General features: G+C 41.7%; 1 protein-coding gene across 4 annotated transcripts in view; it reads right to left on the reverse strand.

The window, feature by feature from the left end:
* FBXL17 (F-box and leucine rich repeat protein 17) overlaps positions 1–25879 on the reverse strand; it is a 485194-nt gene that overhangs the window by 72660 nt on the left and 386655 nt on the right. The window contains exons 8-9 of one of the 4 annotated variants that reach the window (XR_012158991.1): positions 2143–4967; positions 550–1424 (exon numbers count right to left, since the gene is read on the reverse strand). The exons of 2 other annotated variants lie outside the window; for them this stretch is intronic. The gene's annotated coding sequence lies outside the window, so the exon portion shown is untranslated. Of the gene's footprint in view, positions 1–549; positions 1425–2142; positions 4968–25879 lie in introns of those variants that run through there. One more of the 4 variants, XR_012158993.1, reaches the window with a different exon arrangement.

The following is a 25879-nucleotide window of genomic DNA, read 5'->3' on the forward strand; positions in this document are numbered from 1 at the left end:
AATGTGCAGGTCATAGTGGATGGCTCTGCTGCAATGGGACTCCCTAACTGTGGTGGGGCCATAGACGGAACCCATATCCCTATCTTGGGACCGGACCACCCTGGCAGCCAGTATATAAACCGAAAGGGGTACTTTTCAATGGTACTGCAAGCACTGGTGGATCACAAGGGACGTTTCATCAACATCAGCGTGGGATGGCTGGGAAAGGTACATGACGCTCGCATCTTCAGGAACTCTTGTCTGTTTGAAAAGCTGCAGGAAGAGACTTACTTTCCAGACCAGAAAATAACCGTTGGAGACGTTGAAATGCCTATAGTTATCCTTGGGGACCCAGCCTACCCCTTAATGCCATGGCTCATGAAGCCAAACAGAGGCACCCTGAACAGTAGTCAGTAGCTGTTCAACTATAGACTGAGCAAGTGCAGAATGGTGGTAGAATGTGCATTTGGATGTTTAAAAGCACGCTGGCACAGTTTACTGATTCGGTTAGACGTCAGCGAAACAATACTCCCATTGTTATTACTGCTTGCTGTGTGCTCCACAATATCTGTGAGAGTAAGGAGGAGATGTTTATGGCAGAGTGGGAGGTTGAGGCAAATCACCTGGCCGCTAATTATGTGCAGCCAGACATCAGGGCGGTTAGAAGAGCACAGCAGGGTGAGCTGTGCATCAGAGAAGCTTTGAAAGCCAGTTTCATGACTGGCTAGGCTACGGTGTGACAGTTCTGTTTGTTTCTCCTTGATGAAAACCTGCCCCCTTGGTTCACTCTACTTCTCTGTAAGCCAACTGACCTCCCCCTTCGATCACCACTTGCAGAGGCAATAAAGTCATTCTTGTTTCAAATTCATATATTCTTTATTAATTCATCACACAAATAGGGGAATAACTGCCAAGGTAGCCCAGGAGGGGTGGGGGAGGAGTGAAGCACTGGGTAGGGTGGTGGAGGAGGGAAGGACAGGTCCACACTGCACTTCCAAACTTATTGAATGCCAGCCTTCTGTTGCTTGGTCAGTCCTCTGGGGTGGAGTGGTTGGGTGCCTGGAGGGCCCCTCCCCCCCTGCATTCTTGGGCGTCTGGGTGAGGAGGCTATAGAACTTGGGGAGGAGGGCAGTTGGTTACACAGGGGCTGCAGCGGCGGTCTGTGCTCCTGCTGTCTTTTCTGCAGCTCAACCATATGCTGGAGCATATCAGTTTGATCCTCCAGTAGCCTCATCATTGAATCCTGCCTCCTGTCATCACGCTGCCGCCACCTCTGCTGTTGCTCCAGCCATCTGTCCTCGCATTCATTTTGTGCTTTCCTGGACTCTGCCATTTTCTGCCTCCACGCATTCTGCTGAGCTCTTTCAGTGCGGGAGGACTGCATGAGCTCAGAGAACATTTCATCGCAAGTGCGATTTTTTTTGCCTTCTTATCTGTGCTAGCCTCTGGGATGGAGATGATAGGGGGAGTGTTGAAACATTTGCAGCCGTGGGAGGAAAAAAAGGGAGAGTAGTATTTAAAAAGACACATTTCAGAGAACAATGGGTAGACTCTTTCACAGTGAACTAAGCTGTTAACATTACAAAGCACATGTGCTTTTGGTAAAAGGTTGCGTGCCCCCCCCAGTTCTTTGGGATCATCTCTTCACCCCTCCCACTACCGCGTGGCTAACAGCGGGGATGATTTCTTCTCAGCCACAGGCAAACAACCCAGCAGGAACAACCACCTCTGAATGTCCCCTTAATAAAATTCCCCTATTTCAACCAGGTGACCATGAATGATATCACTCTCCTGAGGATAACACAGAGAGATAAAGAACGGATGTTGCTTAAATGCCAGCAAACACCGGGAACATACACTGCCATGCTTTGTTATGCAATGATTCCAGACTACGTGCTACTGGCCTGGCATGGTAAAGTGTCCTACTATGGAGGACGGAATAAGGCTGCCATCCCCAGAAACCTTTTGCAAAGGCTTCAGGAGTAACTCCAGGAGAGCTTCATTGAGATATCCATAGAGGATTTCTGCTCGATCCCTGGACATGTTAACAGACTTTTCCAGTAGTTGTACTGGCCGCAAATGCATCCCAAGTCTTCAGGGCAAATTAATCATTAAACACACTTGCTTTTAAACCATGTATTATGTTTACAAAGGTACACTCACCAGAGGTGCTTTCTCTGCCTTCAAGGTCCGGGAGCCCGCCTTGGGAGGATTGGGAAGGTATTGGTTCCAGGGTGATAAATAGTTCCTGGCTGTCGGGGAGAATGGTTTCATCCTCCTCCTCCTCATCTTCCTCGTCCCCAAAATCCTCATCTCTGTTGTGTGAGACTCCCCCCTTGCAGGAGTCCACATACAGGGTTGGGGTAGTGGTAGGGGCACCACCTAGAATTGCATGCAGCTCATCATAGAAGCAGCATGTCTGGGGGTCTGACCCGGAGCGGCCGTTTGCCTCTTTGGATTTTTGGTAGGCTTGCCTGGGCTCCTTAAGTTTCATGCGGCACTGCTGTGGGTCCCTGTTATACCCTCTGTTCTTCATGCCCTTGGAGATTTTTTCAAATATTTTGGCATTTCATCTTTTGGAACGGAGTTCTGATAGCATGGATTCATCTCATCTCATGGATTCATTCATACAGCGATCAGATCCGGTACCTCCCGTTTGGTCCATGCTGGAGCTCTTTTGCGACTCTGGGACTGCATGGTCACCTGTGCTGATGAGCTCTGCATGATCACCTCTGCTGATGACCTCGCCATGCTGGCCAAACAGGAAATTAAATTAAAAAGTTCCTGGTGCTTTTCCTGTGTACCTGGCTAGTGCATCTGAGTTGAAAGTGCTGTCCAGAGCGGCCACAATGGAGCACTCTGGGATAGCTCCCGGAGGCCAATACCATCGAATTGCATCCACACTACCCCAAATTCGACCTGGTGATGTCGATTTCAGTGCTAATCCCCTCGTTGGGGAGGAGTACAGAAATCAATTTTAAGAGCCCTTTAAGGCAACAAAAATGGCTTCGTCGTGTGGACGGGAGCAGGGCTAAATTGATCTAACACTGCTAAATTTGACCTAAACTCGTAGTGTAGACCAGGGCTCAAAAGGATAAGTATATCTGTTGAAGTAATGTGCCATCTCTATCACAGGTTTTACATCTCTTTAACAGCAAATTTTTTCTAGCATGAATCTTGCATTAATGTTGTTTTCTGTGGCTTTATTTGGGACATACTCAAAATTTGCTTACTGATGAGTATTTTGCTACATTTCTGCTTCTCATTTATTCTAGGAAGAATATCTTTGATCTACTAGAAGGCTGTTCTGAAGTTGCAGTTTTTAAATTTATATTGATATGTCAGGACACTGCTTGGAATGAGACACCTTAAGGGCTGTTATGTGTGAATGACTGAAACCAGGTGCTCAGTTTAGCAGTAAGGGTGGGAAAAAGTGGGCTCAGGGACGACATGGTGACATCCAGAAAGGTTACCGTGAAAGAACCTTGGGTTTTCTGTGCTAGTCTTTAATATTGGATTGAGTATAGCGTGCAACTGTATCACCCTAGGCTGTAATATCATAAGATTTAATTAGTTACACTTGTAGAAAAAAAGACCTCCAAAGAAAATCTGTTAGTGTTTGTTTGTAAAACAAGGAGTGGGGATGGCTGTTGATATACCAAGTGTAAGGTGATTTTCACTACTACAAACTGATGTAACCAAGAAGGAAACATAAGCCACAGGGGAAAGAGGTTATAAATATAGGAGTTAAAGGCAGTCCTGTGGACTTAGTAGCTGATCCACACAAGATGTGGAGATGAGTCTGCTGTGAGGGCTGGGTCCCAATATACGTACCACTTTGGATACAGGGTACATATTTCTTTCACCAGCAACTGAGGACCAGTGAACTATTAACCCAATGTCTTGAATGTTACTAGAGATCCCCAGATTGATTGTTTGGTGACAGGGTTCTGAAGTATTTTGAAAGGACTGAAATGCTGCCTTTCTGCTCAAGCTCTAAAGAGTCCAAGTGACGCACACTACATATTATGGCCACTCCATAAAGACCAAGAAATCATCTCCAAGAGAAGATCAAAGGGGAATGTGTTTATATGTGTGTAAATGTTACGTTGGAATCTTACATGCGAATATACATAATGGCAACAAAGTGGGAAAATCTGTGTAAGGAACACTAGTTGATCTACTGCATATCAGTTTAAAAGTTATTCATATTGCAAATACTATTTACAATATTTTATACTATTTACAATGTTTTCTGTGGGTATTAAATATTTGTTTACTAAGAAACTGTATGGTATTTTCTCTTTGAAGCTGACTGGAAATGATTAACACCTATTGATCAATATTTTAATTTACAATAGCCCTGGAGTTCAACTCTGTGATACTTTCTGAAAAGTCATGAAAAGACAGAACTCTGATATGTTCTTCAGCAAAGAATTAAGGTGCAGTACAGGAAGAAGGTTGCTGTAATAGAGTTATACATAATATTGCCTCAGCATTCCCTTAATCCCATTAAAACTGCAGATTAGTCAGAGTGCCAGGTGGTGGAGCCAGTGAATTTCCTGCAGGTATTCATTTTTCCCCAGGCATGGATAAGAACGAATATATCTTGTTGTAAGCTCTTCAGGGTCTGTAAAACATACTCCTAATGCTATACCAAATAATAAATGAACAAACAACAATAAACATTAGCCCCCCAAATCCCTATCCCTGGGGGCAAAAGCTCAGGAAATTCCATACTGATGCTGCCATAGTTGAATGTAAAGGAAATCCACATGCTCACACTTAAGCATGCCTGTAAAAATGCAGGTTTGTATACAGAAGAAAGTACTTGAGTACTTCCTGATGCTACTGTTTCCATGAAAAAACTGGGGTCAAAAAGTCACAACAGGAGAAAGAATGAGCACAAATAAGGCAGGAAAAATTCTGCTACATGACAGTTCCTGCTGCCTGTCAATTGTGAACACAGGGAGGAGCATGCCAAATTTCTGTACCAAAGACACAAAATAAGAGAAAATGCTTCATGAGTCACATTAAGAAATATAAAGTTATGGAGTCACTACTGAAATTCTATACAGTGTTTTAATAAAAGCGAGAAAAATGTATTCTTTAATGCAGAAAAGCACATTATTATTGACTTGCAACTTAGACATTTTGTGACTCTATTCCAATACACGATATTTTATAAATATATAATTTCTGTCTTCACAAATATCTGGTCTACATTCTACCTTGCAGCTATAGAGAAGCACCTTGCATAACTACCAGTAACAATCAACAGGTGACCAAGGAACTGGGTTTTACAGCTGCTTAGTAGTGATATATTAGTCTAATCTCCAAAGCACTGCCAGGGCAATTCTTTCCCATATGGGTACCCATATGCTATATCACTATTAACATATCCTCTAGCAAACAGCCATATGCTTAGCTTTTATACCTGTATAATTTTAAGGCTTCATTATATTTTTATAGCCTTTCTTGCTGGGCTTTTGAAATATCTATAGGCACGTAACAGGATAAGAATAATTAAAGTCATATTGGACACTGTACAGTGCCTTCCGTTGAAGTGCTACACATTTGTGGTCACTCTCAATACTCATTCAGAAGAGCAGGAGAAGTATTTCTCTTGCTTCCTTTTGAGATGCACTTTATAATCTTTTTTCAGTTTCTAAAAACAGTGAGATAGATAGTGCTATGATATTAAAAGGGCATTCAGATTGAAATTCAGTCCAAAAAAACAAGTTTCAGAGTAGCAGCCGTGTTAGTCTGTATCCGCAAAAAGAACAGGAGTACTTGTGGCACCTTAGAGACTAACCAATTTATTTGAGCATAAGCTTTTGTGAGCTACAGCTCACTTCATCGGATGCATGAAGCTGTAGCTCACGAAAGCTTATGCTCAAATAAATTGGTTAGTCTCTAAGATGCCACAAGTCCTCCTGTTCTTTTTGCAGAAAAACAAGGAAATTCACAGGTAAGCCTGCATCTCCATGCAGTCACAGCGTTTTCCCAAAGTACTGCAGGAGCTTTAGAACAGAGAGAGGGCGATCTCGTATGTCAAAATCCCAGCCACCCTGTGATCCCAGGACTGCAGACTCCTCCTCCCTATGTCTTGAGGGTAATGGTGCTGGAAGAGGAATGGACCCCTGAGATATCTCTGCCTGCCCTGCCCCGGGGATTTGGCCTTAAGAGCATATTTACATTTTTTTTTTTTTAGGGATCTGCAGAAGCCCCTCAGGCACAGAATGTCTAGAACAAGAGGGAGAAAACTACGGCTCACTGGCCACATCCGACCCGCCAGCCGATTTAATGTGGCCCTCAAGCTTGTGCTGGGGAGTGGGATCTGGGGCTTGCCCCGCTCCCACACTCCAGTGGGGAGCGGGGTCGAGAGCCACTCCGTGCGGTCAGGGGCTGCTCCACGCGTGTGTACCACAGCTCTGTGCAGCTCCTGGAAACAATAGCATGTCCCTCTTCTGGCTCCTATGCATAGGGGCAGCCAGGAGGCACCGCGTGCTGCCCCTGCAGCTCCCATTGGCTGGGACCATTCATAACCAGCCATATAATTTCCATACCCAGATGTGGCCCTCGGGCCAAAAACTAAACTACACTTACTGGCGTTTTCTAAGTCACATTTTTATTATGGTTGATCCAGCTACACCAGGGGTGGGCAAACTATGGCCCGTGGGCTGGATCTGTCCCCTCAGGGCTTTGGATCTGGCCAGTGGGATTGCCATCCTGGTGGCGCCGTGGGCCCCGCGCCACTCCAGAAAGCAGAAGGCACCACGTCCCTGAGGCCCCTGGGGAAGGGGGGAAGAGGGCTCCACCTGCAGTTCTTGTCTGTGGGTACCTCCCCCGAAACTCCCATTGGCCAGGAACGGGGCACTGTGGTCAATGGGAGCTTCGGGAAAGGTACCCACAGACAAGGGCAGCATGCTCAGCTCTCTGGCCTCATCCCCCATGGGCCGCAGGGACATGGTGCCAGCCGCTTCCTGGAGCGGCACAGCGTGGGGCCAGGGCCAGGGCAGGCAGGCAGGCAGGCAGGCTGCCCTGGCCCCAGTGCGCGCTGCTGCCACCCCGTTGCCGCTCCAGGTAAGTGGTGCCGGGCCGGAGCTCACACCCTGAACCCCTCCTGCACCCCACACCCCAACTTCCTGCCTAGAGCGCTCTGCCTGCACCCCAATCCGCTGCCCTGAGCCCCCTCCCAAACTCTGCACCCCTCCCTGCACCCCAACCCCTTAAGCCCCCCTCCCGCACACCTGCACCACTGCCCTGAGCCCCCTCTTACACTCTGCACCCTTGCTCTGCCCCAGCCCCTTGCCCTGAGCCATTCCTGCACATTCCACCCCCCCCAACCCCTCACTCCATCCTGCACCCCAACCCCCTGCCCAAGCCCTACATTCATGGTTCTGTATGCAATTTCCCCATCCAGATGTGGTCCTCAGGCCAAAAAGTTTGCCCACCCCGAGCTATACTGTGTAACTACAGATCAGTATAATCATTCATAAATATATCTGATTTGCCAGATATTGACTTTGCTAGATTGCCTTTTAAACTTTTCTTTTTTAGTTTTGCAACTGTTTTTCATAATATTAAAATTAATTTTCTCTTGTGAAAGGGACATCTAGTTAGAAACTCTCTTTAACTACATAAGAGTTTATTTTATTGATCAGCAATTATATTTTCCCTGGTGTTTCAATATTATGTCACTAACTGTTTCTTGTTTTGTAGCTTGATTTGTTCCCAAAGGGATCAGAGTAAGTCTCTTTATTTGATGTTTATTTAATTTTCATTTATAAAGAGTTATAATCTCATGAAGATTTGTAGTTGCAATACTTCTTTATTTAGAGATGTTTAACAATTCTCATGGTGGGTGACATACTTAACTGTGCTGAGAAACAATTAAAACACTTTCTTCTGTATCAAAACTTGGATTTTTTTTAAATGTCATAGATATTAACTTCTTGGTTGATTTATATCTTTATTTATCCAATTAGAGAACAAAATAGGCTGGAATATCAATCCTACTAAATCAAAAGCCCAGCTGGCTATCAGAAAATGTGCTTAATTTCCATTGCTGACACAGGGATAAAAAATTATATAAGGTCTAACATAAAATAGATAGGGATAACTTGAACTGATAACTCATGTTTTCTCCCTCAAAAAATTGCAACTGTAGACTACAGTCATGATTTCTAAGTATAACTAATGAATATAAAGGTTTTATATGTAGATAAGTAAAGAGAATTTACTTAATCAATTGATATAAACAACAATTTTTGCACATAGATCACACAGGGAGCTTCAACAGGACTATTAATATCAATAGAGGTTTGCAAAACTGGGTGCCAGGTCAACAAATTAAATATATGCAACCCTGCAGTACAACAACATGCCTGCATATTAATGCTACCAAAGCTAACTTTTCCCATTTCTTTCTGTCTTTTATTTATGATATAGGAGGAGTATTAACTATACTTAAAAAGGTCTATTTTGGGGTTATTATTCTCAGGTCAGTGAGTGGGTATGTAGCCTAATTCATCATTATTTCATTACTCACAGAACTAGAATTTGTGTTATAAATATATTTTATGATTTCAAACATCTTTCTTTTTATCTGTTATGAGAACCACAGAAACCAAATAAAATAATAGCATCAAAACACAAAAATCTACATTAACAACCTAGCTGTTATATTAAAATGACAATTTTCTGATTTAATTCGTAACCTATATTATTTCAACTGACAGAAAAAATATTTATCAAAAATATATTGTCTCTTTTCTTTTTTACATAAATATAATTATATTGAATTTTTCGTTTAAATTTGTGATCAGTCTTCTTTGCACTATGTATTTGATGGTATTTCATTATAAAACTCACTATAAAATGGAAAAAAAAATCACATAATTAGAGCAGCAAAACCAGAAGTGTGCAAACCCTTTGCATTTTACTGTAGGAAGGCTCAAAAAGTAACACAGTCCGTGGCTTTCATTTTGCATGCTTAAAATACAATGTACATAACATAAAGCAAATCTATACTCTTGTCCTGCATGTTTCAATCATGTAACCTTGAAACATGACAACAGCATTCAGCTATACAAAAACAGAGCAGGATTGTTAATTTTTGCATCTCCATCACTGCAAACAATGTTTGTTTGCCCTTTATTGTTTTACATATTATATTATGCTTATAATGTAAATGTCACTAAATACAATCCAGTTTCTAAATGAAATAAACATTACATCTTTTAAATGAAAAGGTAAATTGATTTACCATAGCTGAGGCCAGTACAGAAGTGCCTAAATTGATTTTCTTCCTGATTTACCAGAACAACAGAAGAGTACATCATAAGACCTTTATCATGACATATTACTTTTTGTATCTAAATAGTAATGTTACTGCAGAAAAAATGATAATTCACAGCACTGAAATCTGTCTTCATAACTCTCTGCAGTGAATCATGCTTCTGCATATCCTGTCAAGCATGGGCAACCACAAAGAAGCAAGGGCTAAAACTACCCCAGCAACAAGGGGCACTGTTAGTACTGTAACAACCATATGTGTATCAAACATAATTGAAAAATGTAACTCACGGGAACTAATGGTTTGAGTTTTCCTCTCATCATGTTTTAAGTGCCACAGAGACGAGTCATCTTCCATTCACATGTGGCATAAAACATCACCATGGGCATTGCTTTAAGAAATTCTGCTATTCTAACACTGAGAACAAGACGATGGCTCTTTGTTACAGTAAATTGAAATCTATCCTTCCTGATCTAATATCCTTAGTACATTCAGTGTTTTAATGTTATTGCTATTAGCCTGCATTTTATGTTGTTCCAATCACGTCTAAGTTATAGGGCTTGATTCTGCTCCCATTGACGTCAATGGGAGTTTTTGCAATCACCTTTCATCTTTCTAGAATTCACAATTCTTGCATTTGCCCTGCTTGGAAGCAAAATAATATTTTTCAGGAGGGATGAGGGAGAAAAGGATACAATTTCTATGTGTTGCCACGGAAGACATTTAATCACTTCTCTATACTTTTCATCATTCTAGCCTCTTTATGGATCATTTGGCAAGAAGGATCAATGATATATTTACTACTGGACAGATTGTGCCTGGCCCTTACGGTGTTACACAGGAGGTTCACCTGTAAGAATAGTCCCTGTAATCAGGGGGCTGATTTACCCTGCTCCCCTTGGGGCTCCTCAGTGCCTCAAAATAATAAATTAATAAAAGAGGAGGGCAAGGGCAAGGATTACAAAGACCATTAACACCCCTCTCTCCCTAACCTCTCCATGCCCACAAGCCGGGAGCATAACATTGGGGAACTCGTGGAGTAATTCTGCCCTGCTGATGTACAATTCCTCTGGGAGCATCCCACCGGTAGTGCTGCTCCACACCAGCCCCAAAGAAGGGCTGTGTAATCGAGCTCTGTGTATGTCTTGTCAAATGGTCCACTAACTTCCATTGAGTGGTGCTAAGCAATCAAAAAGGTTTGGTAAAAATTAGAAAAGCATGACTCTGCAAGCTTAATGTGAACCAGAGGCTTTATTGTCTCCCACGATACTGCCCCTTTGCATTATTCTAGAGGCACAAAAGGGTCATAAATTAGTTGGCTTCCCTAAGCTAAAGATTTCCCCAATACGGAGGAACCTTCAATAGGCACAGATCACATTCCACACATCTGACGCTATAACAAATCTTATCATACTAATACTCAGTATTACCACTGGAGTTAACCAATTCCAAAATTCAGTATTTTGCGTTAAAAAAACAAAACAAAAAAATCCCCGCCAGCAGGGAAACTTTTTGACAGGAAAAAAAATCCCAGTTGTGCTGTATGCCAAACCCAAACATACGTATATAGAGTAAAGCATTTCTAAAATTTGAAAAATCAATCATTGCAGTCCCCATATTTCATAAATTATATGAAAGTAGTAACCCTGAGATATAACTTTTACTTTTGACACATTAAATGTATAATCATAATTCATCCATGACTTTGCCATCTGTGGTATTAAAAACCATACCTTATACAGAAAAAAAGATAATATACTACAGTAAGCCAATGCGTTTTTTAAAATTTATCACTGCCATTCATGTAGGACCTCATCTAAAACCATATTGTTACAGTTGTGATCAGCAAGGCACCCACACTGGAGGCCTGTGATTTAAAATGGGGGGTGGGGAGCAGTCAGTAGAGCATTTCTGTAAGGAGCACTTGGCTGTGGAACAGGCTTCCCCCAGTCTAACACAGCCTTTCTATGGATCTTCAGAGCATGCTGAAATGTGTCTATTTACACTGGCTGCTGCAGAGGTTGGTTTTTGAGGGAAATCAGAATTGTGGGGTGAATAGGAGTTTGGTGTTTTGGTAATTTATGGCAAGAGCTTCAAGAGACTTGGATTTATTCTTTGTTTAAATAAATAGGTCAATGAAAGACTTTTCATTGACTTCACTGGATTTTCGATCAGGCCCATGGGTCCTGTAAAAAAACTTCAATAAAAATATACTCACATATGATTATATAGTGTATTAGGAACATATAGCATGTACATCATATATTATACAATATAATTATAGTCCTAAATGAGTGAAGGCCCAGTTACCTCAGAAACTATCACTCCCTCTATCCTACCACACTGCATTTCTCCCAGACTCTTTAGTTAATTTGAGAGAGTCATCATAATCATCTCTGAAATTCACTTCTGCCAGAAGTATATCTAAATCCAAGCCCAGCTATATTCAGTAAACTGCAAGACGCACCACATGGCTTTTCACTCGTGTGGCCCTAGTATTTACTCTACTAGCAAGATTTTCATTATTCTTCTTAATGATATGATGCTGTGTGGGATCATGATTATATTCTTCCTGCATTTGGGAAATATTTTTACTTTAAATCGAAGACACATAAAATGCACTCAGATACCGCCACATTGGTAGCTTATAAATGCTTTTATGTTTTATTTTAAATATAAATGAAATAAATGTATACAATGTATGAAGTATATAGAAAGCAATAAACATGGCAGTTATGGAGCACACATTATACAGTTAATAAGTTTGGGTACTTAAAATATATATTCATGATTTGGTCAGTCAATGGAACAAACTGAGATCCATAGTGTAATGATATGTGGGTTCGGTGGTCTGCTGTCTGCTATCTGTTTGTCAATTACAACATGGAAAACAGGGATGCCAATTGATAAATGGTCATTGTAATTCCAGAAATAATACAGTATACCGATACTGGCAATATTGGAATTCTAATAAGAAGTTTCAAAAGGTTGCCTTTTTCTTTGTATGACAATATGTACATATTTGCAGGATGGACAGTCACTGAAGTCATCTTAAATAGCAGGAGAAGCTGGTGAGACCTGTGTCCTGCAACAAGCTGAACATGGATGATACTGCTAACACAATGGACTAGTTAGGTGTGAGGGGCACAGCATCTTTTGAGTACTCTAACTCACTGTGCAAAACCATGTTTTGTACCCACAGTAATATACTTGTATTTAACTGCTCTACAGTTTCTCTCCCTACTCCTCTGATGAAATAAAATCTGGACACTTTGGAAGGCAATATCAGACATTTTCTATATAGAAAAGTTATTTTTGATGCAGGACTGAATCTTGCCTTCCTAGATCTTGGGCTGTGTAATTCTGATGGAAAATTTCATATTGGGGGTGGGAGTTGAAGGGGAATAAACAGCAGCTGTTTGAGTTGCTCAGGAGTTTGGAATGTTACAATAAGTCCCTGGGCCATAGAATGAAAGTGAGAGAAATATTTCACATGGATATCACCTCCACATATGTGATGTATGCATATATATAGCACCACAGAGCTCTTAATCTTCCCTCCACCACCTTTCTCAGTCGCTGTGGGCCACTCCACACTCCTGCCTGTCACTGAGGCCCATAACCGAGGCATCATCTTCAGCTGAGACCCCTCACATCCAGGCTATGTCTAAATCTCAGCAATTCTTTCTGCATAACAGGTCTTAAGTACAAAGGGAGTTTAGCTATTTAGCCCACTTTCAAGTATATTAAGCTAAAAGAATCAAGGCATCCTTATAAGAGTGTCCACACAGAGTTATTTAAGAATAGCAGTCCCCGGTATTGAATAACTCCATGTGCAGACAAGCCCTAAAATGTGGCCTTTCCTCTCTATCCACACAGCTAAACCTGTCGCCCAGGCTCTCAACATCTCGCATCTCAGTTATTGCAACCTCCTTTTCTCTGGCCTTGACAAATTCAATTTTGCTGTACTCATATCCATTCAGAATGATGCTGCAAAGATCATTTTTCTAGACTGTTGCTTTGACCATGTCACATTTCTTTTTGAATCCCTCCACTGGCTCCCCATCCTCTATCACATCAAACACGAGCTACTTGCTTCATTTTCAAGGCCGTTCCTGGTCTATCCCCACCCTACTGTCATCTCTTATTCACTATCAAGACATTGGCTCCTGCCTCCAACTGGAAAATGATGCCAGCCTCCATTGTCCATTTGTGAAATTTTCAAAGAAGCACCTCTGTTCTTTCCTGCTTCTCTTCTTGCTTTCCTGTTGCCCCTCACAGTTGGGAGGAGCTCACCTTAGATATCTGCCAAGCTATCTCATTATGCTCCTTCTGAACTCTGCTGAAAACTCCCTTTCCAAGATGCTTACAAAACCCTGACAACAGTTAAGCTTCTGGGGCAATCTATCAGCAATCTATCATGCTGACCAATGTTGTCTCATTGTTTCCCTGTACTCTCCCATCTGTCTGTCTCCACCTGCTGTCTCTTGTTTTATATTTAGATTGTATCTCTGTGGGGGGTTATTCTGTGTTTACAGCATCTAGCACTATGGGGTTCTGCTCCTTGATGAGGACTCCCATGCGCTACTGCAATACAAATAATAAATAATGATAATGGATTTGGGGCAGCAGGAAGAAGAGTTCCTTTATGAATGGTCAGCCTACCATGTTGGACCATTTCTAGGGAATAAGGGAATCTCACCTATGGTGTCAAGCCCAGTGAATCACTGAAGCTGGCTCTGAATGGTGTGGGTTACCAATGCACATTGGTACAGCTTAGGCCCAATTAGAACTTCCAGTGCTGGCTTAGGTTCACTGTAGTTCAATTGGTTGTGACTAAAAGCTGCAATAAATTTTCCCGTATGCCATGTGTGTCTTTACAGGTAGGCTACACCTAAGTGATTCAAATTCAAACAAACTAGTAGCTGAAAGTCCATGCTGTCACACAGGTGTAATCTGTAAAAAACATGTGTGTAAAAAAATGGAAAAGGCTTAGAATTTAAAAATTGGATGATAACAGACCTCAAATCCCAGTAATGATTGAACCTGGTGATATTTTAAACAAAAAAGAACTCTCAATGCTTCTGGCTATTTCCATCGCTTCACACTAACTCAACAGACATTCTAGGCTTCAGAGTGATGTTTTGGGGTTATTGTGCGGGTTGACTGTATTGCTGTGTAGATGGCTGTGTTGATTTGTGTGGAGTTGTGTTGTGCTAGGAGAACTGTGGATTTTTACAGGTGGCAAATGAAGGCCGTGCGCTATGTGCGTTTGGGGTTATTGTGCGTGCAGGTTGTGTTCATTTCTGTCGGGGGGGTTGTGCTGAGAAATGTGTGTTGATTTGCGCAGGAAGTGGATGAGGATGTGTGCTGCAGAGAGGGGCTTTGTGAGTTTGGGGTTACTGTGTATGCTAGTTATGCTGTGTGGGTGGTTGTGTTGTGCTGGCAGAGTTGTGTTGATTTGTATGGATGGCAAATGAGGGGTGTGTGCTGCAGTGAAGGGTTATGTGTGTTTGGGGTTATTGTGTATGATTGTTGTATTGTTGTATGGGTGGTTGTGTTGATTTGTCTGTAGGGAAGGTTGTGCTGGGAGATCTGTATTAATTGTTGTGGGTGGCAGTTAAGTGTACAGGTGTGGCAGCTGGCCCAAGTAATCCACCATATGTGCAGTCTCCCTCATACAACCAATGAAACTGTTGCATGCAAATCAGCTGTAGCGTAAAGGTGGCGATTGATATTAGAATGGTTTAGGGCTCTTGGCATAGCATAGATACTTGCCTTACTGCAGATGTATGCCGCACAGGTGTAACTCAAAATTCAAAATGGCTCAGAACTTAATAACTGAATGGTAACAGACTGTGAAACCCAGTGATGATTCAACCTGGTGATATTCTGAACAAAAAGAGCTCTCACCTAAGCTTGTAGCTGTTTCCGTCATTTCACAATGACTATACAGACATAATAAGATTGTAAATTTGTCACTCTGTGTGTCTCTCTGAAGCCTATTATACAGATTTCACATTGACAGAGTGGGAGATTTAAAATAAAATGTTTATTGAGAAACTAAAGGTTTTTCCCCAGTACTTTGTTCCTTTTGGTCTGAAATTGGTTTTAAAGAGTGAAAGCTCTTTTGGACTGTGTCTACTTGTGTGTTTATACAGTGCCTGGCACAATGTGGCCTTGCTCCTACCACAATACGAACAAACAAACAAACAAAACAACAATAATAATAAAGAACTGGTAAATTTTAAAAATGACCACACCGCTTGGAAAGTTAAGTAGTAGATCAAATATTTTACCAAATCATGGTAAGTCTAAACTCAAAAAGAGAACCTGAAGCAGGGAAATCAAATCAGTTAAATAGATTTTAATTCTATACCTGCATTTATTCACTATATTCCATAACACACTTGGCATAGATGATGTTAAAACAGTATTAATTTGATTGTTATTTATTTTTTGTATTATAGTAGCAGCTAGAGAGCCCACCAAAACTGAACCAGATTGCTGGCATGTACATTTAAAAGCTTTGTAGAAGAGTATTTAAACTCAGAGCTGGGGGAAAGGCGACGGGTATGGAGGAGCACACAATTTGGAGAGAGACATCCATTAGAGGAGGATTTATTTAAGGGGATACTCTACATCCTAGTAAAGAAGAGAGGATAGAAGTTGAAAAAATACAGGTAGGAACTGAAGAGAAAAGTCAAACGAACAAGAGTCCCACTCAATTATATCACATGAAGGCAGACAACTAAATATTAACTCATTTTATAAGTGTTTGTATCCGAAAGGTAGAAGTCTAAATACTGAAATGGGTGAACTTGAGTGCCTGGTATTAAACTAGGACATTGATATAATAGGCATCACAGAAACGTGGTGGAATGATGATAAGTGGGACTCTGTAATACCAGTGTAGAAAATATGTAGGGAAAACAGAATAGATCATGCTAATGGAGGGAGTGGCACTATATGTGGAAGAAAGCATGGAATCAAATACAGTAAAATTCTTAAATGAATCAAACTGCACCACAGAATCTCTATGGATAGAAATTCCATGCTTGAATAATAAGAGTATAGCAGTAGGAATGTACTACTGACCACCTGACCAAGATGGTCAGACTGATTGTGAAATGCTCAGGGAACTGAGAGAAGTTATAAAAAATAGAAAATCCTATAATAATGGGGGATTTTGACTATCCTCATGATGACTGGGTATATGTCACCTCAGGCAGTGATGCAGAGATAAAATTTTTAGACATCATCAATGACTTTTTCTTGGAGCAGCTAGTCTGGAACCCACAAGAGGAGAGGCAATTCTTGATTTAGTCTTAAGTGGCACACATGATCTAGTACAAGAGGTGAATACAGCTGAACCACACAGTAATAATGAACATAATGTAATTAAATTTAACATCCTCGTAGGGGGGAAAATCCCAAAGAAACCCACCACAGTAACATTTAACGTTAAAAAGGGGAACCAAAATAAGGAAGTTAATTAAATATAAATTAAAAGGAACAGTCAGAAGAGTGAAATACCTGCAAGCTGTATGGAAACTTTTTATAAAACACCAGAATAGGATCTCAAATTAAACGTATATCCATAGGCATAGTTTGACTTCTACATTTGGGGGGACAGCTCCCGTGAGCCAGTGGGGCCAGGCGTGGGGGGAGGCAAATTCCGCACCTGCCTGAGGCTTGCAGTTTGGAGGGGCAATGTCCCTGCCTTTCCCCAAACTAGGCTTATCATATATCCCAAATGAAAAAAAAAACAAACAAAAACAAACAAAAAACAGTAAGAGGACCAAAAAAAAAATGCCACTATGGCTAGACAGTAGAGTAAAAGAGGCAATTAGACATAAAAAGACATTCTTCAAAAATTGGATGTCAAATCCTAGTGAGTAAAATAGAAAGGAACATAAATTCTGGCAAGTTATATGTAAAAGTATAATTAGGCAAGCCAGAAAAAAATTTGAAGAACAACTAGCAAAAGATACAAACTAACAGTAATTTTTTTTAACTACATCAGAAATAGTACATCCTGCCAAACAATAAGTGGAGCCACAGGATGACTGAGGAAGGCACTCAAAGAAGACAAGGCCATTGCAAAGAAGCTAGCTGAATTCTTTACATATGTCTTCATTGCAGAAGATGTTAGGGAGATTTTGGCAATTACAAGCTGTAAACCTAACCTCAATACCAGGCAAATTGTTGGAAACTATACTAAAGAATAGAATGATCAGACACATAGATGAACACAAAATCTTTAGGGAAGAGCCAATACAGCTTTTGTAAGGGAAATAATGGATTACCAATCTATTAGAATTCTTTTGAGGGGGTCAACAAACATGTGGATAATGGTGATCCAGTGGATATAGTGCGCTTGGACTTTCAGAAAGCCTTTGATGAGGTCTCTCACCAAAGACTCTTAAGCAAAGTAAATAGTCATGGGATAAAAGTGAAGATCCATTCATGGATTAGTAACTGGTTAAAAGACAGCAAACAAAGGATACAAATAAATGGTCAAAAAGAAAAGGAGTACTTGTGGCACCTTAGAGACTAACCAATTTATTTGAGCATAAGCTTTCGTGAGCTACAGCTCACTTCATCGGATGCATACTGTGGAAAGTGTAGAAGATCTTTTTATATACACATCTTCATCATCTGGACCCAAGGAAAAGAAGCCCTTGAGGAATTCCACCATGATTTCAACAATTTCCATCCCACCATCAACCTCAGCCTGGTCCAGTCCACACAAGAGATCCACTTCCTGGACACTACAGTGCTAATAAATGATGGTCACATTAACACCACCCTATACGGGAAACCTATTGACCGCTATTCCTACCTACATGCCTCCAGCTTTCACCCTGACCACACCACATGATCCATCGTCTACTTCTAATTCTTGACATCTGATTTGTGTCCATTTATTCTTTTACGTAGAGACTGTCCAGTTTGACCAATGTACATGGCAGAGGGGCATTGCTGGCACATGATGGCATATATCACATTGGTGGATGTGCAGGTGAAAGAGCCTCTGATAGTGTGGCTGATGTTATTAGGCTGCCTCTCTCTGTGATACAACCGCATTTGCTCCAACCCCTCATACAGAGACAAACACTTACAAGATCTCTATCAAGCATTCTTACAACTACAATACCCACCTGCGGAAGTGAAGAAACAGACTGATGGAGCCAGAAGAGTTCCCACAAGTCACCTACTACAGGACAGCCCTAACAAAGAAAATAACAGAACGCCACTAGCCGTCACCTTCAGCCCCCAACTAAAACCCCTCCAACGCATTATTAAGGATCTACAACCTATCCTGAAGGATGACCCAACACTCTCACAAATCTTGGGAGACAGGCCAGTCCTTGCCTACAGACAGCCCCCCAACCTGAAGCAAATACTCACCAGCAACCACATACCACACAACAGAACCACTAACCCAGGAACCTATCCTTGCAACAAAGCCCCTTGCCAACTGTGCCCACATATCTATTCAGGGGACACCATCACAGGGCCTAATAACATCAGCCACACTATCAGAGGCTCTTTCACCTGCACATCCACCAATGTGATATATGCCATCATGTGCCAGCAATGCCCCTCTGCCATGTACATTGGTCAAACTGGACAGTCTCTACGTAAAAGAATAAATGGACACAAATCAGATGTCAAGAATTATAACATTCATAAACCAGTCGGAGAACACTTCAATCTCTCTGGTCACGCGATTACAGACATGAAAGTTGTGATATTACAACAGAAAAACTTCAAATCTAGACTCCAGCGAGAAACTGTTGAACTGGAATTCATTTGCAAATTGGATACAATTAACTTAGGCTTGAATAGAGACTGGGAGTGGCTAAGTCATTATGCAAGGTAACCTATTTCCCCTTGTTTTTACACCCCCCCCCCCAGACGTTCTTGTTAAACCCTGGATTTGTGCTGGAAATGGCCCACCTTGATTATCATACACATTGTAAGGAGAGCGGTCACTTTAGATAAGCTATCACCAGCAGGAGAGTGGGGTGGGAGGAGGTATTTTTTCATGCTTTGTGTGTATATAATAAGATCTTCTACACTTTCCACAGTATGCATCCGATGAAGTGAGCTGTAGCTCACGAAAGCTTATGCTCAAATAAATTGGTTAGTCTCTAAGGTGCCACAAGTACTCCTTTTCTTTTTGCGAATACAGACTAACACGGCTGTTACTCTGAAATAAATGGTCAGTTTTCACAGTGGAGAAAAGTAAATAGTGGGGTTTCCTCAAGAATTTGTACAGGGACCAGGGCTGTTCAACATATTCATAAATGCTCTGGAAAAATGGGCCAACAGTGAGGTGGCAAAGTTTGTAGATGATACAAAATTACTCAAGATAGTTAAATCCAAAGCTGATTGAGAAGAGCTACAAAGGGATCTCACTAAACTGGGTGACTGGGTAACAAAACAGCAATTAAATTAAATGTTGAAAATGCAAAGTTATGCACACAGAAAACATAATCCCAACTATACATACAAAACAATGGGGTCTTGTCACAGCGGGCATCACTCACAGCCAGCCCGAATGGCACTTCCTGCTAGCTGTCCTGCGGATTAGCGAGAGGCCAACACCCTCGTCCATGGTATGCACAGCATCATGTCTTCCTGCTGCCTCTCTCATAGCATCAGGAATTGCAGTGTCTTCTTCATGGCTCAGCCCTCTGGCAATGTCACTGTCTATGTTCCCCCCTTCCAGGGGAATTTAGTTCCCACTCCAGCCACTTCCACATGGCCACTGCAGTCACTTGTCCTGCCACTTCCCCAGTGGCAAGTGTGGGGGGGACGATCCGACCCTGCACACTACCCCAGGTCCCAGCCCAAGGGACCCTCCAGACCGCAGTCACTTACTGTATTCCTTTGCCTCTACCTATTGCTATGTTTCCCTGGGAGACATTCCCGCAGCCACAGCACCCTCCTCAGTCTCAGCAGCCCATCTAGAGCTCCTTCTCGTCTCCCTGGGTTCCTGCCTGCACTGCTCTGTCCAGGTGCTACAGGGTTGCAGCCTACTCCAGATACAGTCCCACCTCCTCGAGCTCCAGGCAATATTGACCCTGCTCTGCTCTAAGGCTTTTTTTATGTCGGCCTTCTGGGCCCTGATTGGCTGCTCCTCACAGCCCCTCTCCTATTGACTACTTTCTGCGCAGCCTCCCTAGGGCTCCATTAACTCCTTCTTTGCCCGTGTTGGACAGATACCCCATCACAGGTCTAAATTAGCTATAACCACTCAAAAAAGAGATCTTAGAGTTATCGTGAATAGCGCTCTGAAAACATCCACTCAACGTGCAGTGGCAGTCAAAAAAAGCTAACAATGTTAGGAACCATTAGGAAAGAGATAGATAAGACAGAAAATATCATAATGCCACTATATAAAACCATGGTACACCCACACCTTGAATACTGTATGTAGTTTTGGTCACCCAATCTCAAAAAAGATATATTAGAATTGGAAGAACTATAGGCAAAGGCAACAAACATGATAAGGGATGTGGAACAGCCTCCATACAAAGAGCAACTTAAAAAACTGGGACAATTCAGTTTAGAAAAGAGATGATGAAGGAGGAATATGGTAGAGGTCTATAAAGTCATGAATAGTATGGAGAAAGTCAAGAAGGAAGTATTATTTACCCCTTCACATAACACACGAACCAGGGATCACCCAATTAAATTAATAGTAGTAGGTTTAAAACAAACAAAAGGAAGTATTTCTTCACACAATGCACAGTCAAGCTGTGGAACTCCTTGCCAGAGGATGCTGTGACGGCCAAAGGCATAACTCGGTTAAAAAAAATTAGATAACAGGTCTGTCAATGGCTATTAGCCAACGTGGTCAGGGATGCAATCCCATGCTCCAGGTGTCTCTAAGCCTTGACTGCCAGAAGCTGGGACTGGATGACAGGGGATGGATCACTCAATAATTGCCCTGTTCTGTTCATTCCCTCTGAAGCGTTTGGCACCAGCCACCGGCAGAAGATAAGATAGATGGATTATTGGTCTGACCCAGTATGGCCTTTCTTATGTTCTTAACTGATACCATGTTCTTACAAACAAACTTTCTTATGTTCTTAACTGATACCATTGTGCTAGTACCTGTACAAATACATAGTGAAAGACAGTCCTTGCATCAAGAGTTTACAATCTAAATAAACAAAAGAGAAAAAAGGTGGGAAGAAAATTAGAAGTACAGACAGGTGAAGTGACTTGTCAAAGATCACATAGTAAGTCAGCGTCAGGAGAGAACAAAGGTCTCCTGGCTCCCAATCCAGGGCCCTATCCACTATGCTGTAGTTTTCCTGCTAAAAAACATTACTGTATGAAAATCAGACCTATTGCTCCAGTCGGGAAAGTTGCAAATTCCCCATGAGATATGTTATTACAAACACACTTTTTCTTGTCATAAAGTGGTAAACCACATGTGAAGTACCACCTTCAAACAATTCTTTAAGAAGAAATGCTAGAGGGTGCCAAAGAGTTACTTAAGTCTCACAGGAACTAATGAAAAATGTACTTTCTGTCAAGGCGTATTCCAGTTTTCTCTACTTCCTGACCAAATACCTACTTTCTAAAGAACCCTCCATTTCAGAATAAGAAATTTAACTTTAAAACTTCAAATACTCATGGATCTTCTTCTAAAAGCTATGAAACACGAAGATTTACAGGAGCCAAATAAGCAGTAGGTTTAGAAGCAGGCACAGACCTTACAGTTGTGTCTAGACACTACAGACAAGATTTTCAAACACAGATGCTTAAAGTTAGGCTTCTAAATCCACATTTAAGTGTTTAAAGCATGATTTTACAAATGTTCTTAGCCTCCAGCACCTTTTACTGACATCTCTGTGAAATGAGGAATGATGAGCACTTTTGAAAATAAGGCCACGTCTTTAGGTGACTATATGTAGATTTAAGAGCTAACTTTAGCTACCTGTTTCATTAAATTGTGGCTTAAAGTGACACATGTACATTAGAAATGCCTGGACTAGACAAATAGACAAGCCCTAAAATATTACAGCATCTATCTAAAGATTGTGCTAATCAATTAGTTTCACTCATATGGTCATCTTCAATTCAATACATTTTTTGGATATAAATATTCCACAATAGGTAGCACTGTAATGGCATGTAGACAGAGTTTGGTCTTTGTGCACTGAAGCTCCAATTTACACTGGGATCACATGTAATCCAGATATTTTCATTGTATACGATAAGTGTTGGATTTACATAAACAAAATACTATACAATATTCATTAAAATGGAGGAGAGGAACTCAAATAAGATAACAGAAGATTAAGAGAAGAAGTTACAAGGAAAAATGGCTTGGATCACAAATGAGCAGAAGGAGCAAATGAAAGAAACTGAAATCTCAGAGAAAGGGAGACAGACAGAAGAGAGCATTAACTTGAAAAGAATAAGTGAACATAGAACAATAAGTAAAATGGAGAAAATATTTTCCTTATTTTCATCAGTTTCTGTGCTTAACAAAATAATAAAATAGTAATAGTAACAATTGTTGCATATTAATTTTTCAGGGCAAGTTGTTTTCCAGAGATATATGGTATAGATAAATTAAATGTCTTAAAATAAGTCACAGACTGATGAAAAACACTGACCATTTTTCAAGTATAGGACTTAACAGAAGCCACATTTTTACAGCTCCAAAAGACCCTTTTTATTTTGCAGTAAAAAAAAGCACATGGATGTAATCACTGAAAAAAGATTGCACATATGGAATTACACATCATTATTACGGCAAACAGACCACTATTCATTTGAAAACGTTCTAAAAGGGTACACTTTTTCTTCTATCAACGTGTATTTGATGACCTGTTTTTGGCATTGAACTATAAAACAGTTCATGTAAATACAATGGCAGCATCCCTTATTACCGCATCACAGCAGTAACCCTCCTGATCTTTTCAAGGTATTAGGAATGCCTTCTCTCCCCATGATACTTAGTGCTGATATCATGCTGTTGTCCCCGCCCCTTCATCCCTCTATGTTAGTTCTCCTTGAAGAGCCAAGTTAACAGCAATGCTGATGTAGCAGAGGCTAATGCAGCAGCATTTTACAGAGTAACAGTTTGTCCGTCTGTCTGTCTCTTTCTCCTCGCTTTTATTATTTTATTTTGGTGGTGGCGGGGGAAGTTTTTAAAAGGAATTTACTTTCATTTTTTATTCCTAGGATTCAACTTTAGTTCATTCCTTTTGTCTGAAACCCAGGGAAAAGACACAAAACTAAACTGTAAAGTATATACATACATGGGTTTGCCTGAAAATTAGCCAAAGAAGGGGACAGAAAAATGAACAGAACTGTATGCTTAAGGTGGCGATTGTATTCCCCACCTTGATTATTTGAAATGCTGCTGCAGTGATTTCCAGCATCACCACACTATTGTTAACTGTCACTCCATCAGAGCCCATGTGAATGGGAAATCACAGCACGATGATACCAGGCATTATCTTAGTATCACAGCAGCACATATGCAGGAAAACACTGATCTTAGCAATCTGAGATGGTACCATAACGATAAACACTTCTAAACACAACAAACTTCCTATAGGATCTACTTACCATTACCCTGGGTCAAATCCTGGGCAACAGTGTACAGCCTAAGTAAACAGGTCCTCTGAGTGGAGGCTTGCAGAGGGATAGAATCCTCACTTCCAGGCCTAAGAGCTCCTCCACCACTGCAAAGTAATGGGAGCAGTGGGAGGGGAAGTACAGTATGAGGGCTGCAGTATGGCTAGTGGATATATGTTGCTGCGTGGTCCCGACCCTGACAAAGCCCTGGCTGGGATGATTTAGTTGGGGTTGGTCCTGCTTTGAGCAGGGGGTTGGACTAGATGACCTCCTGAGGTCTCTTCCAACCCTGATATTCTATGATTCTATGACCCAAAAACCCTATTCTCTGGTAGTGCTGATTCCACTACCAAAGAGAGAAGTTCTGGTGTACACAGAAAGTGGCCCATTGCATGTATTCCCACTATCTGGCCACAGCTTGCGCAGCATAACCAGTATTTGTTCTTCTACCAATCCAGCCTTTTGTGTCTCCACAGGGGGCTGGAGAATTTGCTCCAATATATACATAAAATTACATCCAAACTGTATTAAAAGAATGGCAAGGTTGCAAAGACAAGTACTCAAAATTAGGAAATGCCACCGTTGTCCATACAACTTTAATTAAGGTCCCTTGTCTGTAAGTATTATGATAAAACATTTAACCACATGCTCCCATTTTTCCCCCATAGAACCCTTGCCTCACTCAGTACACTGACCTCAGTTCTCCAGTATGGCATTCACCTGCCTTAATCATGAGACCATTCTTTCTTTTCCTGCAGATTCCTGTCTCATTCAAAACATGCCTTCCAACTTTTGGAACAAATGAGGCAGGGGTACTAGAGACAACAGACTCATTCACTACACAACTCTGATTTGTTCTCTACAAATGAGGCTGGGATCTTCTGGGGAAAAACAGGTTATGTAATTACAGGCTATACCATAATGCATACACCCCAGGGGGATGAATTAAGGTTGTACAAATAACCTTAATTCAGGCATTTACTAACTTTTCAGTGCTTGACTTTGCAATGTTAATATTCTATCAATGTTGGGGGGGTTTATGTCATTTCCTAAGTACTAAAAATCTTTACAAATGAAAAAACAAAAACTTCATCCTGTGAAACCAGATTGACACTCCCCAGTCCCATCCGTCATCAGTGGGGTTGAGAACTTTAGATCCACAGTACAGTCCTCTGCCACTTGAGATAATGGAGAAACCATTAGCACCAGACTTGTGTGGACCTGCCATTTTCATGCTTTAAAAATGAGTCTCACAGCTGTTCGCTAGACAACCAAGGAATCTGAGACTCTCTCCTGGGTTCAGTTCCAAGTTCTGCAGGGGAATATGCCCTAGTGATTATGAACCTTTCTGTCCCTGCCTCTGCAAGACTATCCCTGTCCCTTGTCCTGCTACTATCCATCCCCTGACTCCTGACCTATCGCCTCCCCACACTGGATTCCTGCCCCGTCCCTAATCTCTTCCTGTGGCTCCTGTCCATGTTTCCACCTCTGCTCCTATCCTCTTCCCTCCATTACTCCTGCTCTCCCCTGCTCTGTTCCTATCCTTCCCCTTCCTCTGCTCCTGCCCCTCCCCCAGTTTCCTGTACCCATCTGCTCTTACCTGTCTCCCTAGGGTTGCGATCTTTTTAATTGCTAGTAACTGGGCCCCTGAGGCCCTGCCCTTGCTCCACTTCTTCCCCCAAGGCTCCACCCCTGCTCCACCTCTTCCCCCCAACGCCCTGCTTCCATTGACCACTCCTCTGCCCCTCTTCCCCCTTTGCTTGCTGGATTGTCTCAAGGAGACTGTCTGCAGGTAGGAGGTGGGTAAATGACCTCGTGCCTCACCCAACTTTGTGGTAACCAGACTTTTGGTTTGGGTGCCATTTAGCATTGCCAGGCTCCCTTTTTGATTGGACTTTCCAGTTGAAAACTGGGTGCTTGGCAACCCTAAATGGCACCCGGACACAGAAACCAAAAACCGGATTGTCCAGGTAAAATCTG

Source organism: Lepidochelys kempii, chromosome 5 (genome assembly GCF_965140265.1).
Source record: "Lepidochelys kempii isolate rLepKem1 chromosome 5, rLepKem1.hap2, whole genome shotgun sequence".
Classification (NCBI taxonomy): Eukaryota; Metazoa; Chordata; order Testudines; family Cheloniidae; genus Lepidochelys; species Lepidochelys kempii.